The sequence below is a fragment of the Spodoptera frugiperda genome, chromosome 2 (genome assembly GCF_023101765.2).
Source record: "Spodoptera frugiperda isolate SF20-4 chromosome 2, AGI-APGP_CSIRO_Sfru_2.0, whole genome shotgun sequence".
Lineage (NCBI taxonomy): Eukaryota > Metazoa > Arthropoda > Insecta > Lepidoptera > Noctuidae > Spodoptera > Spodoptera frugiperda.
Genome location: NC_064213.1, coordinates 10806404 through 10822954, shown reverse-complemented (window position 1 = coordinate 10822954; position 16551 = coordinate 10806404). Strand labels below are relative to the sequence as shown.

Here is a 16551-nt window from a genome sequence, read left to right as displayed (position 1 = left end):
GTCCGACAGAGTCTCCACCATGTCCACCCGCCAGTTCTCCACACGTGCGGCCAGCACTGGGGAGGCAAAGGTAACGTCCACTATGGACCCACCCTGCCGCCGCACGCATGTTTGAACACTCCCCTGTTCAAGAGGGAGAGACCAGAGGAGGCTGCCCACGCCTCAAGCGCCCGCCCACGAGCGTCGGTGGCAGAGTTGCCCCACGTCTCTGACTTGGCGTTCAAGTCCCCCAGAACGGAAACCTGTCGAGGCGCCATCCTGCCGACTACGGCCGCAAGTCCCTCGAGGAAATCCTCGAAGGCCTGGAGAGGGCGATTTGGGGAGAAGTAGACCCCCACAAGGGCCAGGTCCCCCCACACGGCGGCCACGTATCCCGATCCTCTCTCTAGAAGCGAGAGGGGAGGGAGTCTGTGGAAGACCGTGCCGCAATCGCGACTAGGCCATCCCTGTCGCCCAGCCAACGGTCGGGAATCCGGTAGGGCTCGGCAACTACCGCTACGTCCACCAACCAATCTGCCATGGTCTGCACCAGCAGGTCCTGGGCCGCTCTGCAGTGGTTGGTGTTGGCCTGTAGGATGAGATGATTGCGCCCCATTATTCAATCATCTCATCTCCCGCGTTAGCGACCGTGACCGGGGTAGCGGTGGCGGTAGCATTGGCAGCGGCAGGACGTTTTGGCGCCTGCATTTTGCCCTTCTTGGTGGGAGGAGTGCACTTCCTCCCAGCCATGAAATGGTTCGCTGGGCGACCACTGGCCGCGCACACAGCACAGTGCGGCGTGGTGGCGTCACAGGACGCCGCCAAGTGCCCCGACTTGCCGCAACAGTAGCAGGTGTCTGCCCTCTCCGCGCTGGACGGACACATGTATCGGGTGTGGCCAGTGCCGAAGCACTTGAAGCAGCGCAGAGGTTGCTCCTCAAGTGCTCGGACCACAGCTGAGCTGAACCCGACCAGCAGCCGTCCTTTGGTTCTGTTCAGGACGGCCTTGGCTGCGGTGACTGGGCAGTCCACACGGGTCATGCCCAGGCCGCGGCGGCCAGTCCAGATGGTCCGACCATGCACCGCCTCGACGGAGCAGCCTCCTGCTGCTGCAATGGCCGCAACCACTTCATTCACGGAAACTGAATCATCGAGATCCACAACCTCCAGTGTCGCGGACTTGACTGGTCTGGCGACCTTTGCCACGTCCGCGATGCCCTCTCGCAGCTTAGCCGCGAAGAGGTCCGCATTTTGCGAACCCGCGGCCCCGGGGAACTCGAATAATCGAGCGCCGGTTTGGGTACGGCGACACTTGATGGGGCCGATGCCCAATTGAATGGGGTCAGCGAAGCTACGAGCCCGCGTCAGCACCGACTCGTATGTTTCACCCCTTTCGGCGGCCTCTGGAGTGATGGTCACCGTCACCGCCGCCGACCTGGGAGCCGCTAGCTTAACAACCTTATTTAAGGGAGCGGCAGGAGCCCTATTGGCTGCAGGAGCAGCCGGGGTGATTTTCGGGACCGTCTTCTTCTTTTTCCCTCTCTTCACCACTTCCGTCCACGTCTCGGTGGGAGGGGTGGCGGAAGGTTCCCCCGCGTCGTCCGGCTGGCTCAGAGGAGCTGCTTGGACGGTTCCAAGCTCGACTTGTGCATCTGCACATGTGCTGGGCGCAAGTGGAGCTGCCGCCTGGGACTTTTTCCCTTCCCTTTGCCCTTAGAGGGCTTTGGGGCCTGGGGTTGCCCGCTGGTGGATGGGACCGTTGCCGGTGCCGGCATCGCGACTGGCGCTCTGTCCGCCGCGAGTGGAGGACGGATGCGCTTTTCCGGCAACAGCCGATCCTCTATACCTGCAAGGCAGGCTCTGGTGAAGGCTCTCTCCTCCTGAGTGACCTTGCGGATGATGTCCTCAAGGTCGGAGGAGGAGCCTGTTGCTGCTGAGGTTTTGGGGGCAGGAGCCGTGGCTTCAGCCAGCTTTTTATGCAGCTGGCTTACCTCAGCCTGCAGGCGATCCACCCGCGCCTGCAGCTGCCGCGACTCGTCCGTGGCCGTGCGCTGCACCAGTTCCGCAATAATGCCGTGCAAGCTGGCTGCACGGCATTTAAGGGCCTTTTGAAAGGTTCCCTTGAGGTTGGAGGACTTGGAGGCCACCTCCAAAATCTCCTCCTTGTCCTCCAGCGCCATTTGCGCTAGCTCGGCCACTGAGTGGTCTGCGTACAGGACGTTGGAGGCCCCGTAGCCGGCCCTGGACCGTGCAGCACCGGTTGCGCGCTCCTTGGCGGCGACCTTTTCTTCTAGGTCCTTTTGAACCTCCACCCGCTTTGCTTGCGCCAGAGACGCCCTCAGCTGGCGTTGAGCCTCATCAAGTCCCACATCGTGGGAACTTGATTTCGCCTTCGCCTTTTAGTCCTACCAATTACAGATTCCGAAGAATCGTCGGATTCTTGCCTCAGGTAGGCCCGCTTTAGGTACCGACTGGTACTGGCGACCGCCTCGGTCACGGACTCGCAGTCCGACGAGTCGTCCGCCCGACAAAACAAACTAGCCGCAGATGGTGCGCGGCTAGTATCCGACACAGATATGTCGTCAGGTTGGCCCTGAAAAGGGCCGTTGGGTTGGCCCTGAGAAGGGCCGTTGGGTTCGCCCTGAGAAGGGCGTTTTGATTGGAAGCGCCCGGAGGCGTCCCGCAGAGGCTTCGATGGCATCGAAGAAAAGTCTTAATCGTACTCAACCGCAATGAAGGAAAGTGTACGAATGCACAGCGCTCGTTAGCCGCCGGTCTGCCACTCCGTTACGGTGGTCAGACACGGCGTTGCCCGGGGATCACTACGTGGAAGTCAGCACTGTGGGGGGATCCCCTACCCTAACCTAACCTAACCTAACCTAACCTAACCTAACCTAACCTAACCTAACCTAACCTAACCTAACCTAACCTAACCTAACCTAACCTAACCTAACCTAACCTAACCTAACCTAACCTAACCTAACCTAACCTAACCTAACCTAACCTAACCTAACCTAACCTAACCTAACCTAACCTAACCTAACCTAACCTAACCTAACCTAACCTAACCTAACCTAACCTAACCTAACCTAACCTAACCTAACCTAACCTAACCTAACCTAACCTAACCTAACCTAACCTAACCTAACCTAACCTAACCTAACCTAACCTAACCTAACCTAACCTAACCTAACCTAACATAAGTCATGAATGACATCTGTCAATTATGACATCTGTCACCAATGACTTCTGTCACCAATGACAACTGTCACCAATGACAACTGTCAACATGAACTTCTGTCACCGATGACATCTGCCAAAAATTATATCTGTCTTCAATGACATCTGTCAACAAGAACTTCTGTCACTAATGACATCCGTCACTAATGACATCTGTCATCAATGACATCTGTCAAAAATGACATCTGTCCTCAAATCATCTGTCAACAAGAACTTCTGTCACCAATGACAACTGTCACCAATGACAACTGTCACCAATGACAACTGTCACCAATGACATCTGTCAACAAGAACTTCTGTCACCAATGACATCTGTCAACAAGAACTTCTGTCACCAATGACATCTGTCAACAAGAACTTCTGTCACCAATGACATCTGTCAACAAGAACTTCTGTCACTAATGACATCTGTCAAAAATGACATCTGTCACTAATGACATCTGTCATCAATGACATATGTCACCAACGACATCTGTCACCAATGACTTCTGTCACCAATGACAACTGTCACCAATGACAACTGTCAACATGAACTTCTGTCACCAATGACATCTGTCAAAAATTATATCTGTCATCAATGACATCTGTCTTCAATGACATCTGTCAACAAGAACTTCTGTCACTAATGACATCCGTCACTAATGTTATCTGTCATCAATGACATCTGTCAAAAATGACATCTGTCTTCAAGTCGTCTGTCATCGCGCACTTCTGTCACCAATGACTTCTGTCAATTTTGACATCTGTCCCCAATGACTTCTGTCAATTATGACATCTGTCACCAATGACTTCTGTCACCAATGACATCTGTCACCAATAACAACTGTCAACATGAACTTCTGTCACCAATGACATCTGTCAAAAATTACAACTGTCACCAATGACATCTGTCAATAATGACATCTGTCACCAATGACATCTGTCACCAATAACATCTGTCAACAAGAACTTATGTCACCAATGACAACTGTCACCAATGACATCTGTCAACAAGAACTTTTGTCACCAATGACATCTGTCAAAAATGACATCTGTCATCAATGACATCTGTCAACAAGAACTTCTGTCACTAATGACATCCGTCACTAATGACATCTGTCATCAATGACATCTGTCAAAAATGACATCTGTCCTCAAGTCATCTGTCATCACGAACTTCTGTCACCAATGACATCTGTCAATTATGACATCTGTCACCAATGACTTCTGTCACCAATGACATCCGTCACCAATGACAACTGTCACCAATGACAACTGTCACCAATGACAACTGTCACCAATGACAACTGTCACCAATGACAACTGTCAACAAGAACTTCTGTCACCAATGACATCTGTCATCAATGACATCTGTCTTCAATGACATCTGTCAACAAGAACTTCTGTCACTAATGACATCCGTCACTAATGACATCTGTCATCAAGTCATCTGTCATCACGAACTTCTGTCACCAATGACATCTGTCAATTATGACATCTGTCACCAATGACTTCTTTCACCAATGACATCTGTCACCAATGACAACTGTCACCAATGACTTCTGTCACCAATAACAACTGTCCCCAATGACTTCTGTCAATTATGACATCTGTCACCAATGACTTCTGTCACCAATGACATCTGTCACCAATAACAACTGTCACCAATGACATCTGTCAAAAATGACACCTGTCCTCAATGACATCTGTCAAAATTGACATCTGTCAACAAGAACTTCTGTCACTAATGACATCCGTCACTAATGACATCTGTCATCAATGACATCTGTCAAAAATGACATCTGTCCTCAAGTCATCTGTCATCACGAACTTCTGTCACCTATGACATCTGTCAATATGACATCTGTCACCAATGACTTCTGTCACCATTGACATCTGTCACCAATGACATCTGTCAAAAATGACATCTGTCCTCAAGTCATCTGTCATCACGAACTTCTGTCACCAATGACATCTGTCAATTATGACTTCTGTCACCAATGACTTCTGTCATCAATGACATCTGTCAAAAATGACATCTTTCAACAATGGCAACTGTCAACTTGAACTTCTGTCACCAATGACATCTATCAACAATGACATCTGTCACCAATGGCAACTATCAACAGGATTTTCTGTCACCAATTACAACTGTCACCAATGACATCTGTCAACAAGATCTTCTGTCACCAATGACATCTGTCAATAATGACATCTGTCACCAATGACTTCTGTCACCAATGACATCTGTCACCAATGACAACTGTCACCAATGACTTCTGTCACCAATGACAACTGTCACCAATGACAACTGTCAAAAATTATATCTGTCATCAATGACATCTGTCTCCAATGACATCTGTCAACAAGAACTTCTGTCACCAATGACATCTGTCAACAGGAACTTCTGTCACTAATGAAATCTGTCAAAAATGACATCTGTCCTCATGTCATCTGTCATCACGAACTTCTGTCACCAATGACATCTGTCATCAATGACATCTGTCGTCAATGACATCTGTCACCAATGACAACTGTCACTAATAACAACTGTCAACAGGAACTTCTATCACCGATGACATCTGTCATCAATGACATTTGTCATCAATGACATCTGTCATCAATGACATCTGTCAACAAGAACTTCTGTCACCAATGACATCTGTCATTAATGACCTAACCTAACCTAACCTAACCTAACCTAACCTAACCTAACCTAACCTTTTTTTTTTTTTTTTTTTCATGACTTCTGTCACCATTGACATCTGTCACTAATGAAATCTGTCAAAAATGACATCTGTCCTCATGTCATCTGTCATCACGAACTTCTGTCGCCAATGAGATTTGTCATCAAAGACATCTGTCCTCGATGACATCTGTCACCAATGACATCTGTCAATTATGACATCTGTCGCCAATGACATCTGTAATCACAAACTGCTGTCACCAATGACATCTGTCACCAATGACATCTGTCACCAATGACATCTGTAAACAAGAACTTCTGGCACCAATGACAACTGTCACCAATGATATCTGTCAACAAGAACTTCTGTCACCAATGACATCTGTCAATAATGACATCTGTCACCAATGACATCTGTCAACAAGAACTTATGTCACCAATGACAACTGTCACCACTGACATCTGTCACCAATGACATCTGTCAATAATGACATCTGTCAAAAATTACATCTGTTCTCAATGACATCGGTCATCAATGACAACTGTCAACAAGAACTTCTGTCACTAATGACATCAGTCAATACTGACATCTGTCACTAATGACATCTGTCAAAAATGACATCTGTCCTCAATGACATTTGTCATCAAGAACTTCTGTCACCAATGACATCTGTCACCAATGACATCTGTCACCAATGACATCTGTCACCAATGACATCTGTCACCAATGACATCTGTCAACAAGAACTTCTGTCACCAATGACATCTGTCATCAATGACATCTGTCTTCAATGACATCTGTCAACAAGAACTTCTGTCACTAATGACATCCGTCACTAATGACCTAACCTAACCTAACCTAACCTAACCTAACCTAACCTAACCTTTTTTTTTTTTTTTTTTTTTTTCACCCGGGGAAAAATACTTTATGTATCGTCCGCCCGTCGGGGGACGGGAGGGATATGTGGGACTCTCCGGTCGAAGCCGGCATACCCACTAAAAAACCCAGGAGCACACCCGCATCGCCAGTTAGGGGGTCTGGGAGACCGGCTGAACCTTTACTACCAGAACCCCCTCGGCGGAGCCCACCTGTGGTGGCAGGCCATTACAAGCCCCTCCCCGGCATGGGAAAGGGGCATCGGGAACGGTCGTGTGCCAACCGCTCCCGTCCCGCGAGAGGTGAGTAGTGCAATGCAGGTGTAGGCGCCCCCGCGCCTAGCACCCGCTACTCACCCCCGGGAGGGAGAAGACGGTTGTATTATCGTCTTCTCCTGCCGACTCTTCTTCGTCGGAGCGCTGGAGCGAGAGCGTCTTCCTCTCGCTCACGCTCCGCCACCTCCTTCTGCGATATTACGCACTCGCAGAAAGAGGCGACCGCCGCCCATGCCTCCTCACTCCCCAGCATAGCGCGAACAATGGAAGGGAGCGAGAGGTCTGCTCCGACCGCCGCAACCAAATTCTGCCGCGGCTCGGACCACGATGGGCACTCCTCCAGAGTATGCCGCACCGTGTCCGCTGTTGCGCCACAGTGGTGGCACGACGGGCTCTCCTCCCGCCCGATGCGGTGCAGGTATGAGCCAAAGCAGCCATGGCCTGTCATCACCTGCACCAGGCGGAAGGAGAGGAAACCAAACGGCCGCTCGAGCCAAGCCTGGAGGACTGGCCCGATGGCGTCCAGCGTTCGTCTGCCAAAGGCAGCAGCGGCAAGGTCGTCCGCCCAATGGACGACTATGGCCTCCTTGGCCTCCTGCCGCACGGCCTCCCTCACCTCATGAGCCGGGTGCTCTCCGCGCGCCCTCCGCTCTGCCGTCCAATCATAGACTCTGGCGAGCACCCACGCCTCCAGCTCCCACGGAGGTGTGCCCGCCAGTGTGCATGCCGCCGCGAAGCCCACTGTGCGGTAGGCCCGCGCCACCCGCTGAGCGATAGCCCTTTGAGGCACACGAAGGGCGGTGGCATTCTCCCTTCTGTGTAGGGAGTCCGCCCAAATCGGAGCCCCATAAAGGGCCATGCTCCTGAGAATGCCGGCGTACAAACGCCGGCATCGCGCGCTGGGCCCCCCCAGATTTGGCATAAGCCACGAGAGGGCATTCGCTGTTCTTAGTAGGCGCTTGGACAGCTCGGCGAAGTGCGGGCGAAAACACCACCTGCTATCAAGAATGAGGCCCAGATATTTTATCTGGCCCTCTACGGCGACCCTGGTGCCGTCCACATAGATGTGGGCGTCGGGAGGGGGGCGCTGCCTCGGGCCGTGGAAGAACACGGCCTCGGTTTTGTGCAGCGCCACCGTCAGCCCCAGGCGGTGGATCCTGTTGGCAACCAGGGAGCCGCCCGCTGATGCCAGGTTGGCCGCCGTCGTGAAGCCCCCGCGGGCAGTGAGGAGAGTGTCATCCGCGTAACATATGACACTCGTCCCGCGGAGGAGCGTTCCCCGCAGGAGCCAGTCGAAACCAACGTTCCATAGGAGGGGTCCTAACACTGACCCCTGCGGAACGCCGGACTCCACGACGTAGCGCCGAACCTCTCCGTCTCTGTCGACAAGGACGACAGCCCTGTCTGCCAAGTAATCGGCCAGTAGGCTCCGAAGGTATTGAGGCACCCCGTGGAATCGGAGCGCCTCAATGATGGTTGAATGGGGGATGGAGTTGAACGCGTTGGCTATATCAAACGACACAGCCAACAGTCCATCCCCTTCTTCCACGGCCTCCTTGACCTGGCCCTTGAGACGGGTCAGGGCATCTATTGTCGACCGCTGGGCTCGAAAACCGAACTGAGCGTCGGAGAGATCCGGTCCAACGTTGGCAAGATGGCGGTTGAGGCGGGCAGCGATGATCCCCTCGAACATTTTTCCGACCTCATCGAGCAGAACGATGGGCCGGTATGCCGAGGGGAGTCCGCCGGGCGTCCGTCTTTGCGCAGCAGGCACAATTGCCCTTCCTTCCAGGGTTTCGGGAACCTCCCCGTTGCGAGACACGCGCTGAAGAGGTCCCGAAACCGCTCCTCCATTTGGGAGGCGGCAATGGCCACTACCCTAGCGGGGATACCGTCTAGGCCTGGGGCAGTTTTCTTTCCCCGGAGGCGGACTAACGCCGTGTGCAACTCGCCTTCCGTGACAGGAGGGACCTGTCCCTCCTCCTCCATATCCCGAGGGGGGTTCATCGCTGGAGGGGTGAAATCGGCGTTCCTGCGCGGGAACAGGGACAGCACCACCTCATCCAGCAATGAAGGCTCAAGGGTCTCGGTCACCGGGGGACCTGAGGGGCGCAGTTTGTTACGCGCCGCCCTGTATGGTCTCCCGAATGGATCGCCGTCTAGTGTCTCCAGCAGCTCGGCTCTCGCTGCGTCTTTGGCGGCGCCGATAGCTGACTTGAGGGCCGCCTTTGCCGCCTTGTACGCTTCGTACAGACGGTCCTCATTTGCTTCGTCTCGGTGCCGCCGGCGACGACTCCGCGTGAACTGGCGCTTTGCGGCCATGCACGCTGCCCGCAGCTGCGCCAGCTCCTCCGACCACCAATACACGGCACGGTTTGGAGGCGGACGACGAGTCCGAGGCATGCTGGAGTTACACACTTCGGTCAGAGACCCTCTGAGTTGTGACGCCGCGGCGTCAACGTCCAGGTCAAGGACGGCAGGGGGCGAAAGCCAGTCCTGCAGGAACGCGGCCTCTTTTGCAGCCTCCCGGTCCAAGCGAGTGAGAGCCCAACGCGGAAACGGGGATCGGCCCGACGATGTGGAGTTCCCCCGTCGGCTCTGGGTGGAGATTTCGAACCGAATATATCGGTGGTCCGACAGAGTCTCCACCATGTCCACCCGCCAGTTCTCCACACGTGCGGCCAGCACTGGGGAGGCAAAGGTAACGTCCACTATGGACCCACCCTGCCGCCGCACGCATGTTTGAACACTCCCCCTGTTCAAGAGGGAGAGACCAGAGGAGGCTGCCCACGCCTCAAGCGCCCGCCCACGAGCGTCGGTGGCAGAGTTGCCCCACGTCTCTGACTTGGCGTTTAGGTCCCCCAGTACGGAAACCTGTCGCGGCGCCATCCTGCCGACTACGGCCGCAAGTCCCTCGAGGAAATCCTCGAAGGCCTGGAGAGGGCGGTTTGGGGAGAAGTAGACCCCCACAAGGGCCAGGTCCCCCCACACGGCGGCCACGTATCCCGATCCTCTCTCTAGAAGCGAGAGGGGAGGGGAATCTGTGGAAGACCGTGCCGCAATCGCGACTGATCCATCCCTATCGCCCAGCCAACGGTCGGGAATCCGGTAGGGCTCGGCAACTACCGCTACGTCCACCAACCAATCTGCCATGGTCTGCACCAGCAGGTCCTGGGCCGCTCTGCAGTGGTTGGTGTTGGCCTGTAGGATGAGATGATTGCGCCCCATTATTCAATCATCTCATCTCCTGCGTCAGCGACCGTGACCGGGGTAGCGGTGGCGGTGGCATTGGCAGCGGCAGGTCGCTTTGGCGCCTGCATTTTGCCCTTCTTGGTGGGAGGAGTACACTTCCTCCCAGCCATTACGTGGTTCGCTGGGCGACCACTGGCAGCGCACACAGCACAGTGCGGCATGGTGGCGTCACAGGACGCCGCCAAGTGCCCCGACTTCCCGCAACGGTAACATGTGTCTGCCCTCTCCGCGCTGGACGGACACATGGGTCGGGTGTGGCCAATGCCGAAGCACTTGAAGCAGCGCAGAGGTTGCTCCTCAAGTGCTCGGACCACAGCTGAGCTGAACCCGATCGGCAGCCGTCCTTTGGTTCTGTTCAGGACGGCCTTGGCTGCGGTGACTGGGCAGTCCACACGGGTTGTGCCCAAGCCGCGGCGGCCAGTCCTGATGGGCCGACCATGCACCGCCTCGACGGAGCAGCCACCTGCTGCTGCAATAGCCGCAACCACTTCGTTCACGGACACTGAATCATCGAGATCCACAACCTCCAGTGTCGCGGACTTGACTGGTCTGGCGACCTTTGCCACGTCCGCGATACCCTCTCGCAGCTTAGCTGCGAAGAGGTCCGCATTTTGCGAACCCGCGGCCCCGGGGAACTCGAATAATCGAGCGCCGGTTTGGGTACGGCGACACTTGATGGGGCCTATTCCCAATTGGATGGGGTCAGCGAACCCACGAGCCCGCGTCAATACGGACTCGTAGGTTTCGCCCCTTTCAGCAGCCTCTGGAGTGATTGTCACCGTCACCGCCGCCGTCCTGGGAGCCGCTAATTTCACCGCCTTGTGTGAGGGGGTGGCGGGAGCCCTGTTTGCTGCAGGAGCAGCCGGGGTGGTTTTCGGGACCGCTTTCTTCCTTTTCCCTCTCTTCACTACCTCCGTCCACGTCTCGGTGGGAGGGGTGGCGGAAGGTTCCCCCGCGTCGTCCTGCTGGCTAAGAGGAGGAGCTGCTTGGACGGTTCCAAGCTCGACTTGTGCATCTGCACATGTGCTGGGCGCAAGTGGAGCTGCCGCCTGGGACTTTTTGCCCTTCCCTTTGCCCTTAGAGGGCTTTGGGGCCTGGGGTTGCCCGCTGGTGGACGGGACCGTTGCCGGTGCCGGCATCGCGACTGGCGCTCTGTCCGCCGCGAGTGGAGGTCGGATGCGCTTTTCCGGCAACAGCCGATCCTCAATACCTGCAAAGCAGGCTCTGGTGAAGGCTCTCTCCTCCTGAGTGACCTTGCGGATGACGTCCTCAAGGTCAGAGGGGGAGTAGGAGGAGGAGCCCGTAGCCGCTGAGGTTTTGGGGGCAGGAGCCGTGGCTTCGGCCAGCTTTTTATGCAGCTGGCTTACCTCAGCCTGCAGGCGATCCACCCGCGCCTGCAGCTGCCGCGACTCATCCGTGGCCGTGCGCTGCACCAGCTCCGCAATAATGCCGTGCAAGCTGGCTGCACGGCATTTAAGGGCCTTTTGGAAGGTTCCCTTCAGATTGGAGGACTTGGAGGCTACCTCCAAAATCTCCTCTTTGTCCTCCAGCGCCATTTGCGCCAGCTCAGCCACTGAGTGGTCTGCGTAGAGGACGTTGGAAGCCCCGTAGCCGGCCCTGGACCTTGCGGCACCGGTTGCGCGTTCTTTGGCGGCGACCTTCTCCTCCAGGTCCTTTTGTGCCTCCGCCCGCTTGGCTTGCGCCAGAGACGCCCTCAGTTGGCGTTGAGCCTCATCAAGTCCCACATCGTGGGAACTTGATTTCGCCTTCGCCTTCTTGGTCCTGCCAATTATTGATTCCGACGAATCGTCGGATTCTTGCCTCAGGTGGGCCCGCTTTAGGTACCGACTGGTACTGGCGACCGCCTCGGTCACGGACTCGCAGTCCGACGAGTCGTCCGTCCGACAAGACAAACTAGCCGCAGATGGTGCGCGGCTAGTTTCCGACGCACACATGTCGTCAGGTTGGCCCTGAAAAGGGCCGTTGGGTTGGCCCTGAGAAGGGCCGTTGGGTTCGCCCTGAGAAGGGCGTTTTGGTAGGAAGCGCCCGGAGGCGTCCCGCAATGGCTTCGGCATCGAATAAGTCTCGTTCGTACTCAACCGCGATAAAGAAAAACGTACGAATGCACAGCGCTCGTTAGCCGCCGGTCTGCCACTCCGTTACGGTGGTCAGACACGGCGTTGCCCGGGGATCACTACGTGGAAGTCAGCGCTGTGGGGGGATCCCCAACCTAACCTTTTTTTTTTTTTTTTTTTTTTTTTTTTTTTTTTTTTTGACCCTGGGAAAAATACTTTATGTATCGTCCTCACGTCGGGGGACGGAAGGGATATGTGGGACTCTCCGGTCGAAGCCGGCATACCCACTAAAAAACCCAGGAGCACACCCGCATCGCCAGTTAGGGGGTCTGGGAGACCGGCTGAACCTTTACTACCAGAACCCCCTCGGCGGAGCCCACCTGTGGTGGCAGGCCATTACAAGCCCCTCCCTAGCATGGGAAAGGGGCATCGGGAACGGTCGTGTGCTAACCGCTCCCGTCCCGCGAGAGGTGAGTAGTGCAATGCAGGTGTAGGCGCCCCCGCGCCTAGCACCCGCTACTCACCCCCGGGAGGGAGAAGACGGTTGTATTATCGTCTTCTCCTGCCGACTCTTCTTCGTCGGAGCGCTGGAGCGAGAGCGTCTTCCTCTCGCTCACGCTCCGCCACCTCCTTCTGCGATATTACGCACTCGCAGAAAGAGGCGACCGCCGCCCATGCCTCCTCACTCCCCAGCATAGCGCGAACAATGGAAGGGAGCGAGAGGTCTGCTCCGACCGCCGCAACCAAATTCTGCCGCGGCTCGGACCACGATGGGCATTCCTCCAGAGTATGCCGCACCGTATCCGCTGTTGCGCCACAGTGGTGGCACGACGGGCTCTCCTCCCGCCCGATGCGGTGCAGGTATGAGCCAAAACAGCCATGGCCTGTCATCACCTGCACCAGGCGGAAGGAGAGGAAACCAAACGGCCGCTCGAGCCAAGCCTGGAGGACTGGCCCGATGGCGTCCAGAGTTCGTCTGCCAAAGGCAGCAGCGGCAAGGTCGTCCGCCCAGTGGACGACGATGGCCTCCTTGGCCTCCTGCCGCACGGCCTCCCTCACCTCATGAGCCGGGTGCTCTCCGCGCGCCCTCCGCTCTGCCGTCCAATCATAGACTCAACCTAACCTAACCTAACCTAACCTTTTTTTTTTTTTTTTTTTTTTTTTTTTTTTTTTTTTTTTGACCCTGGGAAAAATACTTTATGTATCGTCCTCCCGTCGGGGGACGGGAGGGATATGTGGGACTCTCCGGTAGAAGCCGGCATACCCACTAAAAAACCCAGGAGCACACCCGCATCGCCAGTTAGGGGGTCTGGGAGACCGGCTGAACCTTTACTACCAGAACCCCCTCGGCGTAGCCCACCTGTGGTGGCAGGCCATTACAAGCCCCTCCCTAGCATGGGAAAGGGGCATCGGGAACGGTCGTGTGCTAACCGCTCCCGTCCCGCGAGAGGTGAGTAGTGCAATGCAGGTGTAGGCGCCCCCGCGCCTAGCACCCGCTACTCACCCCCGGGAGGGAGAAGACGGTTGTATAGTCGCCTTCTCCTGCCGACTCTTCTCCGTCGGAGCGCTGGAGCGAGGGCGTCTTCCTCTCGCTCACGTTCCGCCGCCTCTTTCTGCGATATTACGCCCTCGCAGAAAGAGGCGACCGCCGCCCATGCCTCCTCACTCCCCAGCATGGCGCGAACAATGGAAGGGAGCGAGAGGTCTGCTCCGACTGCCGCAATCAGATCCTGGCGCGGCTCGGACCACGATGGACACTCTTCCACAGTGTGCCGCACCGTGTCCGCTATCGCGCCGCAGTGGTGGCACGACGGGCTCTCCTCCCGCCCGATGCGGTGCAGGTATGACCCAAAACAGCCATGGCCTGTCATCACCTGCACCAGGCGGAAGGAGAGGAAGCCAAACGGCCGCTCGAGCCAAGCCTGGAGGACTGGCCCGATGGCGTCCAGCGTTCGTCTGCCAAAGGCAGCAGCGGCAAGGTCGTCCGCCCAGTGGACGACGATGGCCTCCTTGGCCTCCTGCCGCACGGCCTCCCTCACTTCATGAGCCGGGTGCTCTCCACGCGCCCTCCGCTCTGCCGTCCAATCATAGACTCTGGCGAGCACCCACGCCTCCAGCTCCCACGGAGGTGTGCCCGCCAGTGCGCATGCCGCCGCGAAGCCCACTGTGCGGTAGGCCCGCGCCACCCGCTGAAACCTAACCTAACCTAACCTAACCTAACCTAACATAACCTAACCTAACCTAACCTAACATCAGTCATGAATGACATCTGTCAATAATGACATCTGTCAAAAATGACATCCTTCCTCAATGACATTTGTCAACAAGAACTTTTGTCACTATTGACATCTGTCAACAAGAACTTCTGTCGTCAATGACATCTGTCAACAAGAACTTCTATCACCGATGACATCTGTCATCAATGACATTTGTCATCAATGACATCTGTCATCAATGACATCTGTCATCAATGACATCTGTCAACAAGAACTTCTGTCACCAATGACATCTGTCAATTATGACATCTGTCACCAATGACATCTGTCACCAATGACTTCTGTCACCAATGACATCTGTCACCAATGACAACTGTCACCAATGACAACTGTCACCAATGACATCTGTCAACAAGATCTTCTGTCACCAATGACATCTGGCAAAAATGACATCTGTCACCAATGACGACTGTCAAAAATGACATCTGTCACCAATGACAACTGTCACCAATGACATCTGTCAATTTTGACATCTGTCCCCAATGACTTCTGTCAATTATGACATCTGTCACCAATGACATCTGTCACCAATTACAACTGTCACCAATGACAACTGTCAACAAGATCTTCTGTCACCAATGACATCTGGCAAAAATGACATCTGTCACCAATGACGTCTGTCAAAAATGACATGACATCTGTCACCAATGACTTCTGTCACCAATGACAACTGTCACCAATGACAACTGTCACCATTGACTTCTGTCAATTATGACATCTGTCACCAATGACATCTGTCACCAATGACATCTGTCAAAAATGACATCTGTCACCAATTACAACTGTCACGAATGACATCTGTCAATTATGACATCTGTCACCAATGACTTCTGTCAATTATGACATCTGTCACCAATGACTTCTGTCACCAATGACATCTGTCACCAATAACAACTGTCAACATGAACTTCTGTCACCAATGACATCTGTCAAAAATTATATCTGTCATCAATGACATCTGTCAACAAGAACTTCTGTCACTAATGACATCTGTCACCAATGACAACTGTCACCAATGACATCTGTCAATTATGACATCTGTCACCAATGACTTCTGTCACCAATGACATCTGTCACCAATGACAACTGTCACCAATGACAACTGTCACCAATGACATCTGTCACCAATGACATCTGTCAAAAATTATATCTGTCATCAATGACATCTGTCTTCAATGACATCTGTCAACAAGAACTTCTGTCACTAATGACATCCGTCACTAATGACATCTGTCATCAATGACATCTGTCAAAAATGACATCTGTCCTCAAGTCATCTGTCATCACGAACTTCTGTCACCAATGACATCTGTCAATTATGACATCTGTCACCAATGACTTCTGTCACCAATGACATCTGTCACCAATGACAACTGTCACCAATGACAACTGTCACCAATGACTTCTGTCACCAATGACATCTGTCACCAATAACAACTGTCAACATGAACTTCTGTCACCAATGACATCTGTCAAAAATTATATCTGTCATCAATGACATCTGTCATCAATGACATCTGTCTTCAATGACATCTGTCAACAAGAACTTCTGTCACTAATGACATCCGTCACTAATGACATCTGTCATCAATGACATCTGTCAAAAATGACATCTGTCCTCAAGTCATCTGTCATCACGAACTTCTGTCACCAATAACATCTGTCAATTATGACATTTGTCACCAATGACATCTGTCGTCAATGACATCTGTCATCAATGACATCTGTCGTCAATGACATCTGTCATCAATGACATCGGTCGTCAATGACATCTGTCACCAATGACAACTGTCACTAATGACATCTGTCACCAATGACAACTGTCACTAATGACATCTGTCCTCGATGACATCTGTCACCAACGACATCTGTAAACAAGAACTTCTGGCACCAATGACAACTGTCACCAATG

At 54.0% G+C, this 16551-nt stretch overlaps 1 protein-coding gene and 1 long non-coding RNA gene across 8 annotated transcripts in view; one reads left to right on the top strand and one right to left on the bottom strand.

Annotated features, from left to right (window-relative positions):
- LOC118269200 (ras-related protein Ral-a) overlaps window positions 1-16551 on the top strand; it is a 45122-nt gene that overhangs the window by 13747 nt on the left and 14824 nt on the right. The window lies entirely within an intron of this gene.
- On the bottom strand, window positions 3045-14614 carry LOC126911552 (uncharacterized). The gene is made up of 2 exons (XR_007706050.1): window positions 14585-14614; window positions 3045-3173 (listed from the first exon to the last, which is right to left on the bottom strand). It is a non-coding gene; the product is annotated as an uncharacterized LOC126911552 (long non-coding RNA).